The sequence below is a fragment of the Siphateles boraxobius genome, unplaced genomic scaffold, assembly GCF_051911475.1.
Source record: "Siphateles boraxobius isolate OS27281-9 unplaced genomic scaffold, OSU_SipBor_1 77, whole genome shotgun sequence".
NCBI lineage: Eukaryota > Metazoa > Chordata > Actinopteri > Cypriniformes > Leuciscidae > Siphateles > Siphateles boraxobius.
This window is the reverse complement of record NW_027509205.1, coordinates 6917094-6924074: the sequence shown is the minus strand read 5'-3', so window position 1 is coordinate 6924074 and position 6981 is coordinate 6917094. Positions and strand designations below refer to the sequence as shown.

The 6981-nt window shown below is 38.7% G+C and overlaps 1 pseudogene; it reads right to left on the bottom strand.

The window, feature by feature from the left end:
- Positions 1 to 4792: 4792 nt before the first annotated feature.
- LOC143726019 (trace amine-associated receptor 13c-like) lies at positions 4793 to 5869 on the bottom strand (annotated as a pseudogene).
- Between the last annotated feature and the right edge of the window lie 1112 nt (positions 5870 to 6981).

Sequence of the window (6981 nt, the reverse complement as noted above, 5' to 3'; positions counted from 1 at the left end):
ATGAACATTTAAGCTTCATGACTGCATGTCTAATGCAAGATCATGGGGGCAGTTTACGCCCAATTCATTACTATTCTGGTAAACTTGACATAGTAGCTCAAGTTATGGGCCCATGCCTCAGAGCAGTACAGGCAGTGCATCTAGCGCTACAGGCTTCATCAGGAATGGTGTTAGGACAGTCTGTAAACGTAAGATGTCCGCACGCTGTGTCCGCATTAATGAATCAAGCAAACGTCACTTCTGTCACTTCCTCTCGCTGGGGAAATTGGTTAGCAACTCTCACAGCCCCGAATATTGTCTTACAGCGTGCACCTGTCACGAACCCATCCTCATGTATGATGTCTGCAATGACTGAGAATTTGTTAGAGGATGAAGGAGAAATGACTCACGATTGTGTTACGCTTACATATACACCTACGAGTGTAGTAAGAGAAACTCCCATAGAGAATTCAGAATTTGAGTTGTTTGTTGACGGGTCAGCTCAAGTAATTGAAGGTAACAGACGAGCAGGTTATGCGGTAACGTCCACCACGGAAGTGTTAGCTTCAGGACGTCTTCCAGATCATTTTTCAGCTCAAGCTGCAGAACTAGTAGCCCTAACAAGAGCATGCACACTAGCTTCAGGATCAGTTGCTAATATCTACACAGATTCCAGATATGCTTTTGGGGTAATTCATGATTTTGGTGTCATTTGGCAAACCAGACAGTTTCTAACTTCTGCTGGATCCCCCATTAAGCATGCTGAATTAGTGAAAGATCTAATGTTTTCCATGAAACTTCCAAAGAAATTAGCAGTGATAAAAGTGAAAGCACATCTCACAACTAATACTACGGAAGCTAAAGGTAATGCTCTTGCTGATATAGCAGCTAAACAGGCTTGTTTCTATGCAACTGTACAAGTGTGCTCAGGTAGTGCAGCACAGAAGAAAATGATGCCTCCTGAATCAATAATTGATCTGTACAAAGACGTTCCTCTGTATGAAGCATGGACATGGTTAGACAAAGGAGCCACAGTGGATTCATCCGGGTGCTGGACCAAAGGGGGAAAGTATGTCGCTCCCGAATCACTGTTGCCATATTTGGCTCAACAAATACACAATTTGGGTCACAGTGGTCCAGCAACGATGAATCACAGGTTCTCAAATCAGTGGTGGAATCCAAAATTCTGAAATGTAGCCACAGAAACATCCAAAAGGTGTGTTACATGTCAGAAAAATAATGATGTACCAGCAGCCACTACACCAGCATCACATACCCCAGCTCCACCAGGACCATTTCGTCACCTGCAAGTTGATTACATATCATTGCCTCGTTGTAAGGGAAAAACTGATGTTTTGGTAGTAATAGATAAGTTCTCAAGATGGGTAGAAGCTTATCCAACAGGGCGTGCTACAGCTGCACATACTGCTAAATGTCTTGTCACTGATTTCATTCCCAGATGGGGATTACCAGATTGCATTGACTCAGATCAAGGTACACACTTCACAAGACAGGTAGTCAAGGAAGTGTCTAGAATTTTGAAGATTAAGTGGAATCTTCACTGCCCCTATAGGCCACAAGCATCAGGACAGGTTGAACGATCGAACAGAACAATCAAAACCAGACTAAGCAAAATGCATCAGGAAGGGGTACCATGGGTGGAAGCGCTGCCAGCAGTACTGTGTAGTATGAGAGCATCACCTAACAAAACAGTAGGACTGAGCCCTCATGAGATTATTACTGGACGCCCCATGCAGATGCCAGGTGTGATTGATCTTAGAAATGCTGATGTACACATTGCCTCAGATGCCCTGATTGCTTACTGTGAAAACCTAACAAAGGCGGTACAGAGTGCCAGAGGGAGAGTTGAGTCATGTTGGCAGACTCCACCAGAAGGTGGACACACAATCATCCCAGGTCAATGGGTCATGATAAAGTCATTCAGGAAAAAGCCATTAGAACCTAAGTGGCATGGACCACATCAAGTGATGTTGATTACAGCAGCTGCAGTATTGTGTCAGGGAAGGAAAACCTGGACTCACGTATCACACTGTAAAGTTGTTCCCCCTCCAACAGGGATAGGATAGGACACGAACCAGTGGGGAGCCGAGGGAAGAACCGATTGCAACAGGTGTCGGGGGCCAACCCTTCGGTGAAGAATCCCTCATAGGCCTTCCCATCCATTAATCCATCCTCACCTCACTGCGTTCTTTAGGTGTCATAATTAAGAAATAGGGAAAGAAGGAACAACAATAGCAGACTCGGAAAATTTACCACCCTAGTGTTTGAACCAATACTGCTCTACTGTTTAGCAGACTCAGAAAAAGTTTACAACCATAGTGTTTGAACAAATACTGCCCTACTTTCTTTTGTTTTCTGTCTTCCTCTGTGCAGATACCACTTGATGGCTGTTCTGGGATCCATAGGCAACGACCTCATCTGCCTATGAAGCCACAACCATAAGAAGACAACTAGACGCACTACTGAACGAGCCAATCACAAAAGAAAAAAATACACAACGCAGAGACTAACCTATGGGAACTTCAGTCATCCATCAGAGAACATACAAGAAGACATTCTTGATCTTTCAACAAAATTACACCAGATGACTGAAGATAACTTTTCAAGGTTCGGAAAAAGATGAACAACACAGATCACGTTATGTGCCTGTAATTTAAAAAAAGTTACAAGAATGAACTTGCTATGTGCCTGTAACTTACACAAGTTACAAGAATGAATTTTTAAGTGTCTAAATTTGTGTTTTGTGAGAGTTATTTAGAACTCTCAAAGGGGGAAATGTAGGATTACAAATTGTATTTAAATGTTTTATTGAGCTTCCAATACTATAGTATTTTAACTGAGAAAGATGCACACACTGTTTTCAATTTTGAGGCAATCAAGGATTCAGACATTAACCTCATGTCACATCTCAAAGGTCAGCTGGGCCTTTTGTTGATCTAATCATCTCAAGACTCTGAGTTACACTGTTACTTGATGAAATCAGGTAACCAGCTGAATCAAGAGTCCCCTCCTCTATGAAATTAATTCCACCCCCTTGAAATGTATATAAACTGCAATGTAAAGTTCTCTTATTTAGACTTGATTGAGATGACTACAGCAACGCAATAAAGAACTTCTGCTCGAAAGATACCTCTTAAAGTCTCCTGGTCTGCACTTCTAAGTTTTCAACACTTGAGAAGGAAAAACGTTACAACAGGTGTTTATATCTGTATGCATATGTATTAATCATGTTGATAACAACAATATTGATATTTCTAAAAAACAAAAAAAATTATTACATATTAATGATGTAAATTTACTGCACCTGTCATAGACGTCCAAAAGACATCCAAAAAAATTACCCAGTTCAGGTCAAATGTTGAACGTCAAGATGACGTCCAAGTTTGGTCATGGTTGGACGTCCAAATAGTGGACCTAGTTTTGACGTCGAATAGAGGTCCAGAATTGGTCATGGACTAACGGACCCAATATAGACATGCTCTGCACGTCTATCCGATGTCCAATGTTTAGTGGGTAAAGTACATGTTGTTAATTAATATTGCTCAGTACTTAAATATATAATTACAATGTAACAATGACACCTTAAAATAAAATGTAACCAAAAATGTAGTTGCCTGTAGTGTGTGTGTGTGTGTGTGTGTGTGTGTGTGTGTGTGTGTGTGTGTAAATGAATGAACACTGTATATACACACTCACATTACCTGTTGGGTGTCCATGGTTTATGTGGACATATACATAATGATTTTTATATTGTACTATATCTATATCTATATTGTACTATATTGTAACTATATCCCCTGAATCTAACCTTACCTCTGAACACAACCCTCACAGAAAACTTGATCCATTTCTACATTTTCAAAAAACATAATTTAGTATAATTTGTAACATATTTTATTCATGGGGGCCTTAAAAAAAGTTTCCCACAAGGACAGAGATTTCTGATATTACTATCTTTGTGGGGACGTTTGGGTTTATCAGGACACACAAACTATGATTTCTAATCCTTGGTGGCAGAGTGGGGTAACATCTCACAGGAGGAAATGGCCCGTCTGCTACAGTCCATGTAGATCAGATGCTCTGTGAGGTAACATCTCACAGGAGGAAATGGCCAGTCTGCTACAGTCCATGTAGATCAGATGCTCTGTGAGGTAACATCTCACAGGAGGAAATGGCCAGTCTGCTACAGTCCATGAGGATGAGATGCTCTGTGGAACTCAAAACAGCTACTGGCTACACCAGATATGACTGCTTATTTTGATATTGTTCAGGGGCTCATTGTTCCATATCTTTTCATCAAATGTCTGCGGAACTTGTTTAGTTTATGTTCCAGTTGTTGAATCTTTTTATGTTCATACCAATATTTACACATTAGGACATTTTCTGGAAATAATAGCAGTTGAAAGTTAGAGGACATCACTTATTTTTACTGAGTTTAGTTCTTTATGACTGTCTTTTTTGTCATTATGTTTTCGATAACACAAGTGCAAAATGACTGATGAAAGTGATTAAGCATAAAGCACATAATATCTACATTTACCAGTACAATGAGGATTTATTCTGCTTGCTCAGTTTATTTAATGAGCTAATTTAATACAATTTATGAGCATTGTGTCGATTTATTTCAATGTGTGTGGAAAGAAGTTTAACTAATTGTTAAAATTGAACATCAAATGCAGAAAACATACTCTCTGAAATAAGCTACATACTAAGATACATGTAGTGTAACTTACACATACAAATCCTACAAAGATAATCAAATCCTTTATGAGTTACAGCTTCACCAGTTTAATTACAATTGATGCTCTGTAAAAATATCAACCAGAGAGGATGCTGGCTTAAATATTTTCAGAGTTAAGATGTGTTTAACTGTCTTTTTGAACCAGGGATAAAATAAAGCATAGACCAGAGGATTTAGACCTGAATTTGTGTACAAGACCCATATTAAAACATTTATGATTGTGGAAGAGATTACTGATAAAGAACAGATATAGTATGGAATAAAGCAAAGCATAAAAACTATCACAATGATTCCTAATGTCAGAGCAGCTTTATTCTCAGATTTCCTCCTCAATGAACCTTCCGTTACACATTTACCACCCTTCATCAGAGAGTTTATAACTTTCACTTGCTGATGCACTACATAGAAAATCCTCAAATATAATATTATGATTAGAGTACAAGGAAAAATAAAAGACACGAACAGATCAGTAACTCCCCAGGCAAAACTAATCTTAGCAGAACACTCTCCATAACACATGTCTGTTCTGTGTGAAGTGTCAAAATATCCATTATTAATAATTACAAGGATAGTGGTATAAGTTGAAAAACAAATCCAGCACAGACAGATGCTCACTAAAGTTTTAGTTGTGGTTATTTTCTGTGGGTACAGTAAAGGGTGACACACAGCCACATAACGATCCACAGCAACTAAAACTAAATTACTGAGAGATCCTGAGAAGGGCAATGCAAGTATTATCATAAACAGTCTACAGAAAGTGTCTCCAAAGTACCAACACATCTCAATCTGCCTAGTGGCCTCTATGGGTATCAAAAGTCCCATAAGCAGGTCGGCCACAGCCAGAGAGAGAATAATCAGGTTTGTTGGAGTGTGAAGCTTCTTGAAGTGAGAGATAGAGATGATCACCAGCAGGTTCAGAAACACAGTCCATACTGACAGCAATGATACAAACACATACATGATCTTGTATTCATATCCAGAGCGTTTTCCCTTGATACATGATGAGTTGATGGCAGGAAAGCAGTATTGAGTCTCATGGTCCTCTGTCTCATAGGCCATGAATGAGTCTCCTCCGGTTAGGAGTTTGATCTGCTCGTCTTATTGTCCTTTCATTTATACAGTGTCTGGATCAGACGCCCCACCCATCTACTGCCCACTGATGATGTAACATAAAAAAGTTTTTTTTTTTATTAACTTTTTTTTTTTACATTAGCTTTGAAATGCAATTAATTTCATCAGACCGGATTAGAATTCTCTTATATTGTTCAAAAGTTAATGCTTTTTTTTTTTTTTTTGCTTAATTTATTCACTGTCTTGTTATTGTTCAGTATTTCCACATGAAAGCAATGCACAGGGGTAACTGAACTGAACACAGGTGTGGTGGCTTTTGCTTTAATCAGTAATCAGCACTTTAGATCACCCTTCCTTTGAGCGACTCTGGAACTCATCTGATGGGTCCCTTGGTGTGGTTAAGGTGATTTCTGTGAATTAGGAATGGGGTCCAGAAATAGAGGGGTTATGTCATCCATTGGAACTCAAGAATGCTTGAGCTGTCCATAATCCTCCCAGTTTACCCTGTAAAATATCTATTGCAATGTAATAGGTGGGCAACAACTGTCTCGTATACAGAACACATTATCAAAAATGGTGAAATTATCTTTATACTGTACAGTGAAAAAGCTATTGAATTGAACATGTGTAATAAAAAGGTTTCAGTTCCCAATGAAATCCATTATATGGACAAAAAAATAAAATAAAAGTCAGTAGGGAGCGAAACTGTTTGGTTGCCCACATTCTACAAAATATATCTTACCGGTTTAGACCTCTAGACCTCTAGACCTCATGCGAGGGTGACCTTGTTGATGTTGTTTCATACGTTATACATCTTGGGGGTATACACTAATAAAAGTTTAAGTTTTTAAGTTTGATTAATAAGTTTGATTGTAGAATGTTTGCTTAAAAGGTTTCGTAGGGCTATGTTACAGTTATTTATATGTATAGTTAAGTCAAGTCACCTTTATTTATATAGCGCTTCATACAATACAGATAGCAATACAGAAGCAACTTTACAGAGATAACAGGAAAATAATGCAACAAAGTTTGTTTCCAGAAGAAAATAGCATCACAGTCCATCTTAAGTAAGTTCTACCAGAAAGATTTGGGGGAATAATACTGTAACAATGAACCATTTATTAACAGCCCAGCAAGCAATATTATGATATAAAGTTCTTTGGCGTAGC